We start from the raw sequence: 20,939 nt of genomic DNA on the forward strand, positions 1-20,939 counted from the left end.
GGCTCACTTCCTGGTCCTCTTCCCAAAGTATCCTACATTCCACTGCTGCACAACATCTTGTGCTGCCCTGAACAATTGTGCTGGGTCTCTGGACCTTTCCACGATGTTGCTTCCCTCTGCCTCACTGGCTATTCCTTAGCCCTTCAGTCCTCTCTTTGCCTTGCTAGCTCATATAGGCCTTGACTCAGGATTACTGCTAGAAAGCCTTCCTTGGTCCTTTAGTCTGAATTCTTAAAGCAACACAAGCCTACCTCAGCCTAGCTTTTGCTACAACAAATTGTAGTTTCTAGTTTACATTCATCTCCCGCACACCCTGGGTGTTCCTCAAGACAGGCACTGTATTATATTCATCTTTGCAGTCAGAATGTCGAGCACCATGCCTGGCACATTGTAGGTACTCAGAAAACGTTGAGCACTGAGCCTGGAATGAATGAATAATGGGTTCAGTGGCAAATGTTACTTGAGGTAAATGCAGGTCTGGACTAGATCTGTGCTTCTGAGAAATGAAGATGTCCTGAGAGACTTGGGTCAGAAGAGAAGCCACATGCTCCAGCCCTGTGCTTTCCAAGGTATCAGAATCACTTGGAAGAGCTTTTTAAAAATACATAATCTCAGACTCTACCTTAGACCCATTGAATCAGTTTCACAGGGATAATATTCAGGATAGTTTTTTGAACGCCATGAGGTAACCAGCCAGGTTAAGGGGCCACTGCTGAGGCCCAGCAAACTTTAGAGCACGCCGCTCCACCATTTCAAACCATGTGACATTTTACAGTGGATAGATGGAGTTTTGTTTGAATACCAGCTTTAACATCTGCTAGTTGTGTGACCTTGGTGCAGTCGTCTAACTTTTCTGACCCTCATTTTCCTCACCCATACATGGGGTGAATGTTTTGTTTTGTTTTTCGAGACAGAGTCTTGCTCTGTCGCCCAGGGTGGAGTGCTGTGGCGTGATCTCAGCTCACTGCAACCTCTGCCTCCCAGGTTCAAGCAATTCTCCTGCCTCAGCCTCCTGAGTAGCTGGGATTACAGGCACACACCACCACGCCCGGGTAATTTTTGTATCTTTAGTAGAGACGGGCTTTCACCATGTTGGCCAGGCTGGGGGAAATGTTTTATCCCTTAAAAGGGTGTTGGGAGGACTAAGAAATAAGTATGTCCCAGCTCAGGGGCTGGCACAGAATAAGCACAGAAAAAAACATTTATTTCCTTCCCCCACCCTCCCTGGCCTCAGTTTCCTTGTTTATAGTGTGGCTGCTAATACTTGCACGTTCACCTTCCATATTCCCCCTCTCTGCACTGTAGAAGGAAGGAAAGTTTCCAACAGGCCCTTAGGTTACTCTCTGCTCAAACAGGACAAGTACTTGGAGGTGCGGAGTAGAAAGACAGAGGAAGCTTCATGCTCTAACCCATGCCTCTCCAGGCTTCAAAGAGACTCCATAGCAATCAGTTGGAATAATTCTGATGGTTCTCAGAATCAGCTGTCTTCCAGTCACATCCAACGATGAATGCAGTTTTCTTCCTGACAGTCCACCAGAAGCCAGCAGCCTCTAAGCTGCACAGAGATGGCCACTGCCAGGAAGTAGAACGGCCATTGCCCACTCCCCTTCCAATGCCCTTGGTATCCTCATCACATGCCTCAGGGCAGGAAAGACAAGACTGTCTGTAAGGTCAAATAGCTAGTCTGCAGCTGCTTTAAGATGCCCCACTCCCTGGTCCCAATGCCAGCACTCTCTCTCCACAGCAGCCCAGGGCGGGCAGCAGAGGCAGGGAAAATGCATTGAGTCCATCAGGCGTGGCATAGTTCAAATTACCAAGTCAGCATGAAAAGTCCCACTCTAAATGGACTGAAATTGGATTCTATTAAAAACCACATTCAGCGAGGTCCTTGACTATTAATATTCGCTAAGACATGGAGGAGGGGAAGGTGGTGGAGGCCCCTGAGAAAGGCTGGGCATCTCAGCTGCTCCGTTGAGTTGCCTGTCTGAAAGGGAGCCTACATTTGACCCCTAGATGTGCCGTGTTTTGCAAGTCTCACAGAATATTAGGGTTGGACAGAAGCTTGAAGCTCAGTAGTTCAACCCTCTTTTCTTTCAGATGAGAGACCAAGTCCAGAGATGATTAAGAGATGTATTCAAGGTCACGCAGATAGTAAGTAGCAAATCTGAACTGGAACTCAGGTCAGTTTCCTGACAACAAACAATACTCTTTCCACTGAACAAACCAAGGTACACTTCCAAAATATATATACACACATATATGTATATGTATGTGTGTGTGTGTATATATATATCTATACATATATATGCTGTAAAATTGTTCTCTTCTAAAGGAAGAAGGAGCATAGTACTCATTTTTTCACTCCCTCACTCAGTACTTATTCCAATCACTTCATTAGGTGGTTCATTGGTAACAAGGTGTTGTCTCTGCTTGAGGGGCTTACAGTGTATAGGGAAGAAAAAAAAAGTAAATGTGCAGTGTCAGTTCTGTGCAGGAAATGTTCTAGAAAACATCATGGAGGCTCAGTGCCATGGCTCACGCCTGTAATCCCAGCACTTTAGGAGGACGAGGCAGACGTATCGCTTGAGCCCAGGAGTTCAAGACCAGTCTGGGCAACATGGCAAAACCCTGTCGTTATAAAAAAATTAGCCAGGCATGATGGTGCATGCCTGTAGTCCCAGCTACCTGGCAAGCTGAGGTAGGAGGATCGTGTGAGCTCAGGAGGCAGAGGTTGCAGTGAGCCAAGATCGCACCACTACACTCCAGCCTAAGCAACAGAGCAAGACCCTGTCTCAAAAAATAAAACAAAACAAAACCAAAAATCATGGGAACACATAGAAGAGAGAATCTATACCAACTCCAGAAGATCCAGGAAGAATTTCTTGAGGGGAGCCAACTGGGTGGGGCAGGAGTGATAAGAGATGAGTGAGCTTCAGACTGGTGCCTACGGCAATACTCTAGTACTCCTTTTCCTGGATATAATGTGAAAAGATTTGAGAGAAACATCACGTGAACTGTCTTCTTGCTTTTTTTCTGTTTTTTCATGCCTGAGCTCAAGCAATGTCACTTTTACTACCTTTGGAAGCCCGAACGGCAGAGAAATCACAGAAGACCCTGGAGGTTACATCTGATTAAAGCCCCTCCAGGTAGAGTAGGAACAAGCAGCTAGGCGTGTTTTCTCTAAGTACAGTCAGAACCCTTCAAGATCTGTGATTTCTATAACAGGGAAAATTCTAGACCAAGTTTAGCTCACACATGTAGCTCCAGGGGCATAATGTTATGAGTACCTTGAATATATCCCATTATTTTATGTTCCTTTGTTTTCTCTAATCTCAGCCTTTTTATTCTAGAGCAGTGCTGCCCATTAGAAATGTAATGTGAACCACTTATGTAATTTTAATTTTTCCAACAGTTACTTTAAAGAAATACAGAAAATTTCTTTTTTTTTTTTTTTTGAGATGGAGTCTCGCTCTGTCGCCCAGGCTGGAGTGCAGTGGCGCGATCTCGGCTCACTGCATGCTCCACATTCCGGGTTCACGCCATTCTCCTGCCTCAGCCTCCCGAGTAGCTGGGACTACAGGCGCCTGCCACCACGCCCTGCTAATTTTTTGTATTTTTAGTAGAGATGAGATTTCACCGTGTTAGCCAGGATGGTCTCAATCTCCTGACCTCGTGATCCGCCTGCCTCAGCCTCCCAAAGTACTGGGATTATAGGTGTAAGCCACTGCGCCTGGCCAGAAAATTTCTTTCAGTAATACATTCTACATGAAAATGAAACTATGGAAACAACCCAAAAGAATAAAATATTCAGGAATAAGCCAGGCATGGTGGTGCATTCCTGTAGCCCTAGCTACTTGGGAGGCTGAGGCAAGAACATCCCTTGAGCCTAGGAGTTCAAGGCTGTGGTGAGCTATGATCACACCACTGTACTCCAGCCTGGGCAACAGAGCGAGACCCTGTCTCTTTAAAATAAAATTTTCAAAAGGATAAAATACTCAGGAATAGGCCAGGCGTGGTGGCTCATGCCTGTAATACCAGCACTTTGGGAGGCTGAGGTGGGTGGATCACCTGCGGTCAGGAATTCAAGACCAGCCTGACCAACATATAATGAAACCCCATCTCTACTAAAAAATACAAAAATTATCTGGGCATGGTGGCACATTCCTGTAGTCCCAGACAATTGGGAAGCTGAGGCAGGAGAATCGCCTGAAACCGGGAGGTGAAGGTTGCTGTGAGCTGAGATAGCACCACTGCACTCCAGCCTGGGCAACAGAGCGAGACTCTGTCTCTCAAAACCCAACCAAACAAAAAAATCTCAGAAATAAATAGCAAAAGAAGTTCCAAACTATTACTCTGAAGACTACAAAAGATTGTTGGATGAAAGTAAAGGAACCTAAATTAAATGGAAAGATATCCCATGTTTATGAACTGAAAGACTTAATATTGTTAAGATAGCAATACTCCTCAATTGATCTACAGATTCAACATAGTCTCTGTAAAATTCCAACTGATTTCATTGCAGAAAATGATAAACTGATCTTAAACCTCATATGGAAATTGAAGAGACTCAGAATAGCCCAAATAATACAGAAAAAGAACAAAGTAGGAGGATCCTCTCTCCCTGATTTCAAAACTTACGACAAAGTTACAGTAATCCAGATAATGTGGCACTGGCACAAAGACAGACGACAAATAGATCAATGGAATAGAAATGAGAACCCAGAAATAAACCCTAGTATTTATGTAAATTGATTTTCTACAGGGGCACTAAGATAGTTCAATGGAGAAAAAAGAGTATTTTCAACAAACAGTGCTGGGACAACTGAGTAGCTGCAGGCCAAAGAATGAAGTTAGGCCCCTACCTCTCTCTATAAAAATTTACTCAAAATGGATCAAAGACCTAAATGTAAAAGCTAAAATTATAGAATTTTTAGTTGAAAGCATAGGTATAAATCTTGATGACCTTGGATTGATGGTTTCTTAGATATGACACTAAAAGCACAAACCACAAAAGAACAAGTAGATAAACTAGACCTTTTATCTATTAAAATTAAAAATATTTGCACTTCAAAGGACACCATCATGAAATGGCCACCCACAGAATGAGAGAAAATGGGTGTAATCCAATATCTGATAAGGAACTTGTGTCTAGAATATATGAAGGACTATTACAACTCAATAATAAAAAGATAATCCAATTTTTAAATGAGCAAAGGATCTGAGGGACATTTCTCCAAAGAAGGTATGCAAATGGCCAATAAATACCATAACAGATCATCAACATCATTAGCCATTAGAGAAATGCAAATCAAAACCACAATTCAGGACCACTTCACACCCATTAGGATAGCTATCATGAATAAGACAGGTAACAAGTACTGATAAGGATGTAGAGAAACTGAAACTCTCATACATCGCTGGTGGTAACACAACATGATGCAGCTGCTGTGAAAGAGTCTGGCAGTTCCTCAAATGGTTAATCATAGTGACCCTGTGACCCAGCAATTCCACTCCTGAGTCTATACCCAAAAGAACTGAATACATGTGTCCACCCAAAAACCTATACAGTAATGTTTATAGCAACATTATTCATAAAAGTTAAAGGGTGGGGAAAAAATACCCATCAACACTGATAATGAATGAATAAATAAAACGTGGTATATATCCACACAACAGAATATTATACACAATAAAAAGGAATGAAGTACTGATACATGCTACAACATGGATGAACCTTGAAAACATTATGCTAAGTGAAAGAAACCAAGCACAACGTATCACATATTTTGTGATTCCATTCACATGAAATCTCCAGAGCAGACAAATCCATGGAGTCAGAAAGCAGATTAGTGGTTGCCTAGCAGAAGGGGTCAGGGAGATGAGAGGATTGGGAAGTGGTAGCTAAGAGTGCGGGGTTTCTTCTTGTAATGAAGATGTTCTAAACTTGATTGTGGTGATGGATGCATAACTCTGTAAATAGGCTAAAAGTATAAGGGAGTGTACATCTTAAATGGTACATTATATCTCAATAAAACTATTTAAATAATTTATTTTATTCAACCCAATATACCTAGAATATTACTATTTTAGCATATCCTTAACATAAAAACTACAAATGATACATTTTACATTTTTTCATAACCCAATGTGTAATTTCTGCCTCCAGTACATCTCCATTTGGACTAGTCACATTGCAGTTGCTCAACAATCACATGTGGCTAGTGGCTACCATATGGGACACCAAAGTTCCACAGCCTTCAGGAAGATCCTAGGAAGACCAAACAGTTACCAGATTGGTGGGGCCGACTGGTTCTTTTAATCCAGCTCCTTCACGGAATGTCCAGTGCGCCCACCCCCAGACCCTTCTGTAGCCGCTGCCGCTGAATGAAAACAGAGTCAAGACTGCAGTCTGCGTGAGAGAGAGCCCTAGCGGGGAAGAGGGCTCCACGGTCTGTGACATGAGCCTCTACTTCTGGCTCCGTGCTGGTGCACACACCCTTTGTCCGGTTCAACTTCAGACTTCAATATGTATGAATGGTGTGTCTCATTTATGAAAATAGAGATGTAATAGTACCATTCACTCGTAACTATTTTGAGAATGGAATGTCATAATGTATGTAAACTGCTTTGGATGGTGTCTGGTACAAAGTAAGCATTATTTGGTATTCGGTAATTATTGGGGAATAATAATCATATCATTCATTTTGTCTCTGGCTTTTGTTTTCTTTGTTTATTTATTTTGCCATGTCTTATGGTGTTGATTGTCTCTGGCTTTTAGCAGAGTGCCTGGCACATAGCAGATTCTTGGGAAACCATAGATCTTCACATTAGAACCTTAGGATGTCCTCAACAGTTGGCTCTCTAGCCACAGCCTGAACACTTCCAGGGAGCCTTGTGTCAAAGACAGCACATTCCATATTTAGTTCATTCTGCCATTTAGAATGGACCTTCTTATGTCAGGCTAATCTGTCTTTCAGTAGCTTTTATCCACAATCTCCTTGGCCCTGCCCAGGGAAAGACAGTCTTCTCCTCACCATAACATTGTTCCAAATATTTAAGGACAGTCAGTCATCCGAGCTGTCTTTATAATCTTCTAGTTTCCAGCCTATATGTTCTCAGTTCCTTCAACTCCTCTGCTAACAGGTTTTTCAGCTCTGAACTTTGTTTTTCAGTCTATTAGTGTCCTTCACTTTTTGTGCGTGCGTGTGTGTGTGTGTGTGTGTGTGAGACGAGGTTGCCCAGGCTGGAGTGCAGTGACACAATTATGGCTCATTGCAGCCTCAAACTCCCGGGCTCAAAGGATTCCCCCACCTCAGCTTCCTGGGTAGCTGGGACCACAGGCATATGCCACCACACCCAGATAATAATAATAATTATTATTATTTTGTAGAGATGGGAGTCTCACTGTATTGCCCAGGCTGATCTCAAACTCCTGGGCTCAACTCAAACAGGCCCCTGGCTTGGGCCTCCCAAAATTCTGGGATTAGAGGCATGAGCCACTGCACCTGGCCTAGTGTCCCTCTTTAAATATGGCACACAGAACTGTACTGGCCAGCACAGAAAACAGGGAACCATCATCATTTCCCTACCTCTGGATTGCAAAATGCCTTGCTTTTTTATCCAATCATTTCACAGTTGGAATGTAGCATGCCTGTGGCCCCATCTCTTACTTGTACCATTACTTTTTAAAGAATAATACAATATAAAGTAATAATAAATTACTCCAAATAAATTTCATATATTGTATTATTGAGTCATAATTATGTGCCACAAAATGCATAGATCTCAAGCATTAGTTAATAAGTGAGTACGCTCCTGCAACAATACACCAATCACAATATAGGACATCATCATCCCCTAGAAACTTCTCTCATGCTCCTTTCTAGTCAATCTCCTCTTCAAACTCCTAGAGGCAACCGCTATTCTGATTTCTAGCCCTATAGATTCATTTTACAAAGACAAAAATTGTTTCTGACATTCACATAAGTGGGAAAATACAGTATTATAACTTTTTTATCTTAATGCAATACAATTTCATTCCTATTAAATATAATCATATTGCTTTCCATATTTCCTCATAGCTTCTTGTGAACATTTTGGTCTTGATTCTGCCAACTGTATCTGCCGATTTCCCTAACTTTATGCCACCTACAGACTTAATAATTCCTTCTGTCCTTTATCCAGCATAAGACAAGACCAGTGATGGAGTCCAGGGTACTTAACTAGAAACCTCCGTTCAATTTTCAAGCTTAGGAAATGAGAAGCATTGTGAAAGTGCCAGCCAAATGGGGGTACCTGGAGATAACACATGTGGATGGAGAGGGCTGTGTTCTGTTAGGATGCAGTGAAGAGGGAGGTGATGACAGGACATCCTGGTGGGATGTGTGCTGGGGAAGGGGAACGACTCAGAGGAAGGTCTGAGAGTCACCTGCATAGAAATGATTACCAATGTGGAGGGAGGAAAAGAGCTCCCGAAGTGAAGAACCAAGGGCTGGGTCAGTCATCCACAAGAGAAGGCCACGAAGTTTTCCAAGGTCATCTGAGGAGTCTTGAGCGAAAGCTCTTGTTTGGTCTGGTTTTATGTTTTGTTTTGCTTTGCTTTGTCTGTTTTGATAAGTCCTAAGTGGAGTCTGGCAGCCTATAAGGCAAATGATATTTCTAGATTTAGAAGTAACTGAAACTGTGCAATCATGGAGAGACATAGGCCATTCCCTCATTCTCCCAACCTCAGAGCAGTGAGGCTTTGGGGACAGGCAAAGTGTCAGCTGGGGGTAGGGGTCAGGGAGGGACATCTGAAACACATCAGTCTTCCCCTCTTTCAGAGGAGAACTCTGGTAGTCAAGGTGACTTTTTCGAAATGTTCCTTACATTTTTACTTTTTGGTTATTTTTGATTCAGCATTATAGGGCTTCTGCTTCTTTGACACACACATGGGCTTAGAAATGCAGGTAAGCACCTGACCCACGCCTGAGGAAGCGTGAACCTGGATCTGCCATCCCTCGCTGTGGGACTTGAGCTTGTGGCAGGCCTTATACTCACCTATAAATGGGCAAAGATGAGTCAGAAATCTGTCAGAGTGTCAGAATCAGCCAGCCAGCATTTTTAAAAATATACATGATGGGGTCTAGGAAACTATTTTTTTTAGAAGCTAGAATTCCAGTACTGGTTCATAAACTGATATTTGGCAGTTACTGAACTGTAAAGTCTTTTACAGTCCTAATATTCCATAAATATATGGTAGGATATCCTAGGTAACTCCATATGGAATTGGTCCTTCCTGGTCTGTGTAGAGGGGCTTGAGAAAAGATGAAGGGATGGAGGTAAGAACAATGGAAATGGGATATCTGACTATCAGGCATGGTTACAGGTTCTTAGTAGACCAGCGTTTTACGGAAACATCTATGATAAGGAAATGAAGAAATTAAAAAGGCATGCCGGTGGCCCATTTGGCATGTAATTCAGTGTAAGCAAGGTACTAATACTGCACCCACAGTGGACTGAACTGTAAACCTTTGAGCATGAGATAATTTAGGGCTCTCAAGTATCATCCGAGCTGGCATTGAGCTTGCAGAAGGGCTAAATCCTTTAGCTTCTTCTATTCCCCTTTCACTCCCTGCAACCAAACTACTTTTTGAGCCTCTAAGCCTCACTGTCTTAGCCTGAGTCTAAATCTACACTATCCCAGGTTGACACCAGCATCTAGTTAAAAGAACCTGGGGTCTATTTAGGACCCAGAAAAAGGAAGGGTAAAACAGAAGAGGAAAGGGAGAGTCTGTTCAATAAGCTGAAACCCTCTTTGTCAATCATGTGGCTCATTTGCAGAAGAGAAACTGAGGCACACAGCAATGACGTATTCAAGGAACCATGCTGGACACAGCAATAGACTCTTTAACCTAGCTCTCAGTCCTTGTGGGATTGGATTCTCTGCACAGAGACCCAAAAGTTTCCCTTCAGGACTGCTGAAGGTTGTTTGAATTGATTTCCTACATCCCCTGGCAGGTGGCAATAGGGGAATTTTTAAAAAGACTATTAATAGAAGTTATGCATTAGGGAATGTCTAGTGAATCACTAACACAGGGATTATGTCTGGTAATCAAAACTCATGCTGAATAGTGCTGATGTTATAGTGTGTGTACATGCATGCATGTATGCATGTGCCCGTACCCACGTGAGTCAGGGTCAAGAAGGTTAAATATGTCAAAGGCACATTGGTAATATGGTTTCCTCCTAGTATTGGTCCATATACAAAGATTTTATTCAAGAATGAGCCCACTAAAGTATAAAGTTAGTTTAAAATTAGAAAGTAATCAGGTTCTTAGCATCACCTGATGGCATTCTGTCCTGGTGTAAAGAGTTTTTAAATCTCAGCAGCTCACACATCTCCCCCAAGCTTAAATATATGCATGAATCACCCGGGAATCTTATTATAATGCAGATTCTGATTCATCAGGACTGGAGCAGAGCCCAAGGCTCTGCTTAACAAGATCCCAGGTGGTGCTATGCAGCTGGTCTGTGGACCACACTAAGCAGGAGGGGATAGAGTGGCCTGACTCCTGAGCACAGGCAGACAGCCTGCAGAGTCAGCTAATCCCCAGCCCTGTATCCAGATACTCCTTCTGACCATTCCTTTATCTAGCCACATATTGTTTGTAAATAAACCACAGTACTCTTAAGTGTCGCTAAGATTTTTGGCATGTCACCATTCCAAAAATCTTGAGGACCAAAGTAAGGACTCCACACACCACCTTTGCCTCCAACTACCCACCTCCGACTAAACTCTTAAGTCCTTCTTTGCACAACCCCAATCCATCCATTATAATCCATCCCCCCAACCCTACCATTTCATTCCCCATTTTCCTCCCTACAGAATAATCCAATCCTATAATAGAAAACAACTGTTGACTACTGTGTGCCAGAACTGTTTTTTGCTATCCTTACTGGGTTTGTAAATGTCACTTTATGAGGTACTTATTATTCTAACCTCTGTTTTACTGATGAGAGATTTGAGACTCAGAGGGATCAAATAAATTGCCCAGAGTCTTACAACTAACAAGTGGAAATACCAAGGTGTGCACCCAGGCTGTCCAACTCTAAAGCCCACATTCTCGGCCCACTGTGATGTTGGAAACTGTTTCCCAAGGTGGTGAGCACTCCATTCTCCCCAGGATGTCAAGGGCTTGCACATCCTCTTCTCAGCCTAAATTGTATCTGGTACTAACCCACTCTGACTACTTTAATCTCTCCTTCACCTGGAATAAAACCACATCAGGTTCTGAATGTCCAGGATAAAAATTCTGATTCAAATTTCAAGCTTCCTCAGAACTTGAGAAGTTGGACAAATCAATATGTAAGATCCCCAGCCTCCGCTTCCTAAACCTCCCTGCTACCCTGCACGGGACCACCTTATAGCTCCTCCTCCCGCTCACTTCAAGCCCCTGTTCTCTACCCTTCTTCCCTTCCACATCAAAAGTGCCTTCAGCGAAAAATCTACAGATGATTAATAATACCTCCACATACTTGAGGATTTGGGGGCAGCTTGCATTTTAAGCCTTATCATTATTCAAAGGAGAAAAGTCTCAGGGAGCTGAGGTCTAAAGAATAAATGGTTGTTGATTAGGCCCAAGCTGCAAAGGAAAGGAGGAGAAGGAAGGATATTTCAGGCAGAAGGACCTATTCTTGCATATTGTAATATGCATATCATAATAAATGTTTGCTGATGAAGCAAAGAAAAGAAAAGAGGCATATTTAAGGGATTTCCCTGCAAAACCTCTGGCCTCCCTTCCTGCCTTTTATCCAACTCTAAGAAAAGACAGTTGGATTTTACAAACCATAATATGTGTCTTCTCTCCTCCCCTGACCGTATGAGTGATTTTTCCTTTAACTAGATAAACAAAAGAAAAGCTATGACTTCCAACCAAAAGGTGCTTGTTATAAGAGAATAAGGCAGAGGTGCTTCCTTTACCCTCCCACTGGCACATTTGGCTATTCAGGCCCCCAAACCATTTCTCCTTCTGGAATTGCTGCATAATGATTGGGGTCTGGCCTCTGACCTCTGGAGCCCTATCAGGAATGGGAACCAGAATGTTGAGCTTTGCTGGGAAGGTCACATGTTGGCCTAGTTCATAACCTGGCAGCTCTACCCATTGCCTCTGTGCAGCTCGGTTTTCTTGCCTCACATTTCAACCCCTTGACTTGTCTGAGTTATGGGAAGTTATGGCTGCTCTTCTAAGAGCAAACAAGCAAGAGGACAGTAGCAAAATCAGCTTCTGGTTAAATTTCAGGCAGCTCAAGGGGTCTAGAATTGGATGATGGCTTTGCACCTCTGAATAGAAGAGTATTCAACGGCCGGGCGCAGTGGCTCACACCTGTAATCCCAGCACTTTGGGAGGCTGAAGCAGGCGGATCACCTGAGGTCAGGAGTTCTCCATTGCACTCCAGCCTGACCAACATGGAGAAACGCTGTCACTACTAAAAATACAAAATTAGCTGGGCGTGGTGGCGCCTGCCTGTAATCCCAGCTACTTGGGAGACTGAGGCAGGAGAATCACTTGAACCCAGGAGGCGGAGGTTGCAGTGAACCAAGATCATGACATTGCACTCCAGCCTGTCCAGCCTGGGTAACAAGAGTAAAACTCCATCTCAAAAAAAAAAAAAAAAAAAAAAAGAAGAGTATTCGAGGTGCACTTCTTTTCCTTGCCCTTGGCCTGCATTGTAGTAAACTCTTTCCGCTGGCCACTAACTGTTGAGAGATCAGTGGGTTATGAATACTATCATGTGCCTATCATTAAAGATGCAAAAGTGAGGAAGACACATGGTCTCACTGGTGTGATAGCCATGTGCCTGTAATCCTAGTTACTTGGAAGGATAAGGCAAGAGGATTGCTTGAGCTCGGGTGTTGAAGACCAGTCTGGGCAACATAGTGAGACCCCCATCTGAAAAAAAAGTAGGAATAGTGCTGGCCAGGTGCAGTGGCTCATGCCTGTAATCCCAACACTTTGGGAGGCTGAGTTGGGAGGATTTTTTCTTTCTTTCTTTCTTTCTTTTGAGTCAGAGTTTCGCTCTTGTTGCCCAGGCTGGAGTGCAATGGCACAACCTCAGCTCACTGCAACCTCTGCCTCCCAGGTTCAAGCAATTATCCTGCCTCAGCCTTCCTGAGTAGCTGGGATTACAGGTATGCACCACCAAACCCAGCTAATTTTGTATTTTTAGTAGAGACAGGGTTTCTCCATGTTGGTCAGGCTGGTCTCAAACTCCCAACCTCAGATGATCCACCCGCCTCGGCCTCCCAAAGTGCTGGGATTACAGGCGTAAGCCACTGTGCCTGTAGTTTCCTTGTTAAAACTACATTTTTAAATTAAAAAAAATTTTTAATTAGCTGGGTGTGGTGCATGCCTGTAGTTCCAGCTACTTGGATGGCTGAGAAAAGGATTGCTTAAGCCCAGGAGGCTACGGTGAGCTGCACTCAGCCTGGGTAACAAAGTGAGACCCTGTCTTAAAAAAAGAATAGTGTAGACCAGACCAAAACAGAATGGAATGTAGAAGATTGAGGAAGAGGAACCTGGGATGCACTGGGAAGCTGTGATCATAGGTATAGGCCAATAATATGAGCTGGAGCAAATAGTTCTTTATCATCTACTGAGATATACCATGATCTTGAGGTGGGAACCAAAACCATTTAACTGGTAAGGGCATACTTAAAAGAACAAAGAGCAAGATAGGGGTGTTAGCATGGGTGTTCAGAGGAGAAATTTTGAGCTTTTACATAGGCAAGTGTGGGATAAGAGTATGGTAAGTGTTTAAGCAAAGTCTTTTAACCAGTTCTCATCCACAAAATATTTGGGCAGTGACCTGAATAAGAATTAGCTTATTCTAAGAACAACCAACTTGAATTTTTAAAAGGTAATCTCTGGCTATTCAGCCAAGGGTTGAGCATCTAATTATTAGTTTACATGTTTGTCTCTCACATTAGACAAAAGTTCAAGGGCAGGGACCATGTGTCTTCTTCTTGTTTTGAGATGGGGTCTCACTATGTTGCACAGGCTGGTCTTGAACTCCTGAGCTCAAGCAATCCTCCTGCCTCAGCCTCCCAAGTGGCTGCAATTACAGGCACATGCTATTAGGCCAGTAAGACCATGTGTCTTACTCATTTTTGCATCCTTGGTGATAGGCATATAATAGTATTCATAACCCACTGAGGTCTCAACAGTGAATAGCCAGGGGAAAGAATTTACAATAGGCCCAGAGCAGTAGCTCATGTCTGTAATCCAAGCATTTTGGGAGGCCAAGGTGGAAGGATCACTTGAGCCCAGGGATTCAAGATCAGGCTGGGAAACATGGTGAAACCCCATCTCTACTAAAAATTAAAAAAAACAGCTGGCCATGGTGGCACACGCCAGTAGTCCCAGCTACTCAGGAGGCTGACGTGGGAGGATTGCTTGAGCCTGGGATGTCGAGGCTACAGTGAGCTGTGATTGCACCACTGCACTCCAACCTTGGCAACAGAGTGGGCCCCTGTGTCACAAAAAAGAAAAAGAGTTTCAGGAAAAATTAAGGGCAAAGAAAATAAGCTGAACAGCTAGAGCCATTTCAGCTTCACCTACTCCCGCACAAAGCTTAAGACGAGGGCAGACCTATGCCCTAAAGTTGCCCTAATGAAAACCTCTCCTTTCCTCAGCCTCCACTGCTCTCATTTCGCACTTCACCCATCTCATTATTGTCTATGCATCCCAGCTTTGCATCATAAAGCAAAATCCCTAAGTGAGTTGTGATTCTGACACAGTTTGTTCACCGAGTCTCCATTGGGGGAAAAAACCACTATATGGTATATCAGTCTTTCTCCAAGACACCCAAACAGCATCATCAGCAAGCCCGCGTCACTCATTCCAGGGCCATTCAGGAAATATGGTCTGGTCAGCTTTAAAATCCTGAGATCTCTAAGTTTGGAGAAGAGGCTTTATTTCTGGTGCAGGTTTATAGCCCGCAGGGTGGTCAATCTGACAAGCTGGAAAGTAACCTTTGGCAGAGACTGTTAGCAGGCACTTCAAGGGAGGAGAAGTTGGAACAGAAATTTATGCTGAAGGGTAAATTTGGCTAAGTATACATATTCAACAGGTAATAGTAGGAACTATAAATATTCATGAAGGGGGTCCTGATGCATGCATACTGAACAAACATGCATTTTACATGAGTCCCATGTTCATTTTGGGGTGGAGACTTACCATTTAATTGCACTGCAGTTCAGCCCTATATGTCAAAAGGTGAAGCAGAGACATGATGTCACTCAAGTGCACAGGCTCCGTAAATGCCAGAACCAGTCCATGGTGAGTGGGCACTTATCAGGAGAAAGTTACGGAAATCAGCCTCTTGTCCAATGAAAGCTGTAGTTTTGGCTTGTGGAACAGGTCGGTTCATTAGCATCTGGCAGTGTACAAGCTACGGTTGTTTCAATATTGCTTATCCCGAGGCCAATGCTTGATTACTAGAGAAGAAAACCCTTGTGGCAGTTGGGATATAGTTTATTCTTTAAATGTAGGGGTTCATGACTTAACCTTGCCTGGCGTGGCCTTAGGTCCTGTTTATAAAGTGGTATCTTTTTTTTTTTTTTTTTTTTTTTGAGATGGAGTCTCGCTCTGTCACCCAGGCTAGAGCACAATGGCACAATCTTGGCTCACTGCAACCTCTGCCACCTGGGTTCAAGCAATTTCCCCGCCTCAGCCTCCCGAGTAGCTAGAATTACAGGTGTGCACCACCACGCCCAGCTAATTTTGTATTTTTAGTAGAGTTGGGGTTTCACCATGTTGGCCAGGCTGGTCTCAAACTCCTGACCTCAGGTGATCCACCCACCTCAGCCTCCCAAAGTGCTGGGCTTACAGATGTAAGCCACTGCACCTGGCCTATAACTTGATACTTTATTATTACAATTGATCTGTTCTGTTAGTCTTATGGTCTCTCTCGTTTTTTTTTTTTTTTTTTTTTTGAGACGGAGTATTGCTCTGTCACCTGGGCTGGAGGGCAGTGGTGCGATCTCAGCTCACTGCAAGCTCTGCCTCCCAGGTTCACGCCATTCTCCTGCCTCAGCATCCCGAAAAGCTGGGACTACAGGTGCCCACCACCATGCCCGGCTAATTTTTTTGTATTTTTTAGTAGAGACAGGGTTTCACTGTGTTAGCCAGGATGGTCTCAATCTCCTGACCTCATGATCCACCTGCCTTGGCCTCCCAAAGTGCTGGGATTACAGGCGTGAGCCACCACGCCCGGCCATGGTCTCTATTTTAACATTAGTGCTGGTCAGTGTCTAAACTGCAAAAGGGAGGGCGTATAAGGAGGCATGTCTGACCTCCCATCCCGTCCTGGCTGGGAACTTAGTTTTTAAGTTTTCTCTAGGGTCCTGTTGGCCAAGAGCGGATCTGTGCATATGGCTGAGGGGCTTAGGACTTTTTTTTTAGTTCTCAGTCTTAAGGGCCATGATGACCAGTTCAGGGGTATCGAAGGGAGAATTGGGGCATGCACGTCATTGGCTTGAAGGAGCAACTCCCAAGCTGGTTTCAAGATGGCAGGCAGGCCCTATGTTGTCACAAAAGAGGGATTCCCTTTGTCCAAAGCTAGGAGAGTTCAAATTCTCTACAGCTCCTCCCATCAGACAGATGCCCCAAAAGAGCTAGTGAAAGGAGAATGACCTGGTGGCACTGAAAATACAGACAGGCTCCCTTCCCAAGAACTCTCCCGGTGCCTCTGTCATGCATGCAGCCCTGGGGCTAATCGCGAAGTTTCGTTTGTTTTCTGAAAAGGCAACTCACTAGAAACGTGAGAGTAAAGGCAACTAGGAACAAGGAAACTAAACTGCTGGTGCTCCTCATTCTGCTGACTCACTCCTTGCCTCCAAGGTGAGCATCTCCAGCTCGGGCTCAGAAGTGAGGCCTGTTGATGGAAGCGTGATGAGGCCTGCTAGTCTAGCTGAAAGGCATCTTCTCTGTCATCATGTCAGAATTTGGAAAAATGTAATTCACCTATCTCTCTTGATGTATAGGAGGCTCAATTTGAAAAAATGAGGACTCTGATGGAGCCAAAGTCCACAGATGTAAATATCTCCAATAACAAAACTTTTTCTTTTTTTTTTTTTTTGAGATGGAATCTCTATTGCCCAGGCTGGAGTGCAATGGCACGATCTTGGCTTACTGCAACCTATGCTTCCCAGGTTCAGGTGATTCTCCTGCCTCAATCTCCCAAGTAGCTGGGATTACAGGCATGTACCACCATGCCTGGCTAATTTTTGCAGTTTTAGTAAAAATGAGGTTTTGCCATGTTGGCCAGGCTGGTCTTGAACTCCTGACTTCAGGTGATCTGCCCACCTCGGCCTCCCAAAGTGCTGGGATTACAGACATGAGCCACTGTGCTCGGCCATAGTTTTTGTATTTTTAGTAGAGACAGGGTTTCACCATGTTGACCAGGCTAGTCTCAAACTTCTGACCTCAGGTGATCCACCCACCTCGGCCTCCCAAAGTGCAGGGATTTCAGGCGTGAGCCACTGCACCTGACTAACAAAACATTTTTCTTGCCCAAACTTCACAGACCTTTAGAGCTTGAAATAAGCTAATTGGACCCCCTTTAAAGAGACTAAGGCCCATGGTGACAGGGCTGGGACACAAACCGATTTTGAGGGACTCCAAGTTCAGTACTTCTTAATGGTTCTTGGTTCTTCCATGCCCTTCTAGGTTGGCAACTTGTTCCTGGGTTGACAATTCAATCCTGGGACCCCTAAATTGGCACCCCAAAACTAAAAAGGGAAAGAAGATGTGACTTTCGGGGACCACTGTCAGATCACTAAATTGAAAGAGAGCTGCAGCCACCGTCAAAAATCCCTCATGCTTCTTGAGAGTTTCAGAGCGTCAGAGCTTTCTGACTCCAGTAGCCATGGCTGTGACTCCATGGAGTCCTCTAAACCTCAGGTCTCCATGGAAATGGGGGTGACCTCTGAGCGTGTTTGACAGACATGTTTTAGAAGGATTGGGTGGCAGGAAGAAGGATCGTGTACCAACTTACACCTTGGGGGCCTGGAATTGGAGCTGATGTCACTGCTAGCAGGCCAAAGCAGTAGTTGAGCAAATTCTGTCAGTTCTACCTTCAAGATATATCTAGAATTTAATTACTTCTACCACTCCTACTACCACCCCGCTCCAAGACATAACTCTAGCTCCCCTAGCATCACCCTCGAACTGGACTCTCTACTTCTGTTCTTGATGCCTGCACTCTATTCCAGAACGATCCTGAAAACCTGTTTCAGATCATGTCACGCCTCTGCTTAAAACCCTCCCATGGCTTCTCCCTCACTCACAGTAAAAGCTAAAGTACTTTACTGTGAACTACAGGGTCTAACATCATTGGGTCCTATAATACTCTGATCTGCCTCTCCATCTGCTTCAGCAGCGATAACTGGCCTCTCTGTGATTCCTTAATGGTGCCAAGCAGGCTCCCACCTCAGGGCCTTTGCACTGGCTGTTCCCATTATCTGAAATTATCTTCCCCCACCCCAACTTCCACCCCCAGACAACATGACTAGCTTCATCACTTCTTTCAAGGTCTTTAATCAAAAGATACCTTCTTAGGAAGGCTCTTCCTGGCCACCCCATTTAAAATGTTAACATTCACTTACCTGGCTGACATGTCACATACCTCTTCCCACTTTATGCCTTCTCCTTAGCACTTGCCAGTAACATATATTTTACTTGTTTATCTTTATTTATTGTCTTTCTCTCCTACTAGAATGCAAATATGCTGTGTCTCCAGCAACCAGTAGGTTGGCACATACTAGGTATTCAATTAATATCTGTTAAATGAAAGAATAAATGAAAGGATGGTTTGGGTGCTTAAACCCATGACATGGTAGCACTGGCCTGTTCTCCAGCTGGGAATTAGGAGTCAGGCCTCCTGAAGGAACAACATTTGCATGTCCACACCTCCAATGGTTTATAACCCTGTCTCCCCCAGTAGACAAATGAATGGAGATGCATTCCCCATACTCATATCACTCCAGCCTGTGCCTTCTGCACTACCCTTCCCCTCCCAAGCCCACACTACCTCAGGGATCTTCCTGCCAACTCCAGTGAGGTTTATCTTGAATAAAGAGCAATTGTTCAACTGGCAGCCCTTACTATGTATCAGCTACTATGCTAAGCATTTTACATAGGATATTTTATTCAATTCTTACGAGACATGTAATATTTCCCCATTTTTCACAAGTGAAAATTGAGGCTCAGAGACTGCACTGAACACCTAATTGGGTGATTTCCTTTTCTCTGAGAACTTTTCACTTACCCACGAAGATGGGCCCTTGCTGGCCTGTGGATACCCAGCAATACCACCCTCCACTCCTCAGGCCAGCCCTGACTGACTGGGCCAATGTAGAAACGCGATTCTAGTGGGGCCAGTCGGTTTCCTTTTCCCAGAAATGTGGATTTGGATACAGAGATATTTGTCCTCCCTCTTAGGCTCTTCATAAAGGTGGACTGGAATGTCAGTGTCTGGTCCTAGGCACCCTGAGGCCAATCAAGAAAGAAGGCCAGTCGAGGTGGCTCACACCTGTAATCCCAGCACTTTGGGAGGCTGAGATGGGTGGATCACAAGGTCAGGAGATCAAGACCATCCTGGCCAATATGGTGAAACTCCAACTCTACAAAAAATACTAAAAATTAGCCAGACGTGGCGGTGTACACCTGTAGCTCCAGCTACTCGGGAGGCTAAGGCAAGATAATTGCTTGAACCCAGGAGGCAGAGGCTGCAGTGAGCCGAGACTGAGCCACTGCACTCCAGCTTGGGTGACAGAACGAGACTCCGTCTCAAAAAAAAAAAAAAAAAAAAAAAGATAAACCAAGTGTCTTTGAATTGTTTGTAACCAAAAGAGCTTGACTCAGAGAAGTTAAAAAACTTACCTAACACCACGTAACTTAAGAAGGATGAAGCTGGGACTCTAATGCCCGCACATTCCTGTAACTGCCAAACCACTTAGACTTTGTCTTCTTCCTAGAGGTTGGCAGGGCAGAGGTGGAGTTTCCCCAGTAGATCGCACTGTCTCATTTCCCCTCCTTTCACTCCAGTACATTTTCCCAAGAAAAGCCAAGGTCAGAATCACCTCCAGGGCAGCCTCAAATGGGAAAAGAAGTTGACAACAGGAATGTATGGGAAGTAGAGAAGGGCAGCACCATTTTGGTGGGTAGGGATCAGGCAACACGGGGTAAGTTTATGTTTTTACTGAGTCTTGATTTTTTTTGGGACCAGGTGGAGCCAGCCCCTTCCCTCCATGGAGACACAGCCAGGCAGATGGGTAAGATGAGCAAGGCATAGGCCAGGAAGAAGTGCGGGGACAGCTTAGCTTTTGGAGTGGGGACTTTGTCCATCAGGCTTCCAGGCCCAAATAAGTCCCCTCATCAAGGAAACTGTGTACCCCTCAGGCAGGCTTGCTCCAAAGATGCAGTCAAGCCAGGTGAAGACCAACGAAAAGAGGGTCAAAGGTCTCTCTGGGCAAATCCAGTAGAGACAGCTGATCCTTTGGAGCCACTTGAAGTCTGCAACTCCTGAAGCTCTGTTTATTGACTCTGTTTATTTCTCCAATTTCTCAAGTACACTGTCTGCAAGCTCCAGCTTCCCTCATAAGTGCTCAGCTTCTATTCTGCCTCGCAGGCTTCACCAATTTGATTAGCATACTCTGCACTCCGTCTTTCAAGCCGTTAATGAAAATACTGATGAATACTGGGAGTTATTCAGATCCCTGGGAGGCCTCTCCTCCACCCCATCATCCTTTCCTGGCGAGTAAACTGGAAGGGATGAATCCTCTTTTCAGATGTTCTTTGCCTACTGTTCAAGAGCTTTTGTCTAATCTTTTCATTCATTCATCTATTCAATCACTCATTTATTCATTTGCTAGGGCTAGAGGCTTAGCACAATCC

The sequence above is a fragment of the Chlorocebus sabaeus genome, chromosome 24 (genome assembly GCF_047675955.1).
Source record: "Chlorocebus sabaeus isolate Y175 chromosome 24, mChlSab1.0.hap1, whole genome shotgun sequence".
In the NCBI taxonomy this organism is placed as follows: domain Eukaryota; kingdom Metazoa; phylum Chordata; class Mammalia; order Primates; family Cercopithecidae; genus Chlorocebus; species Chlorocebus sabaeus.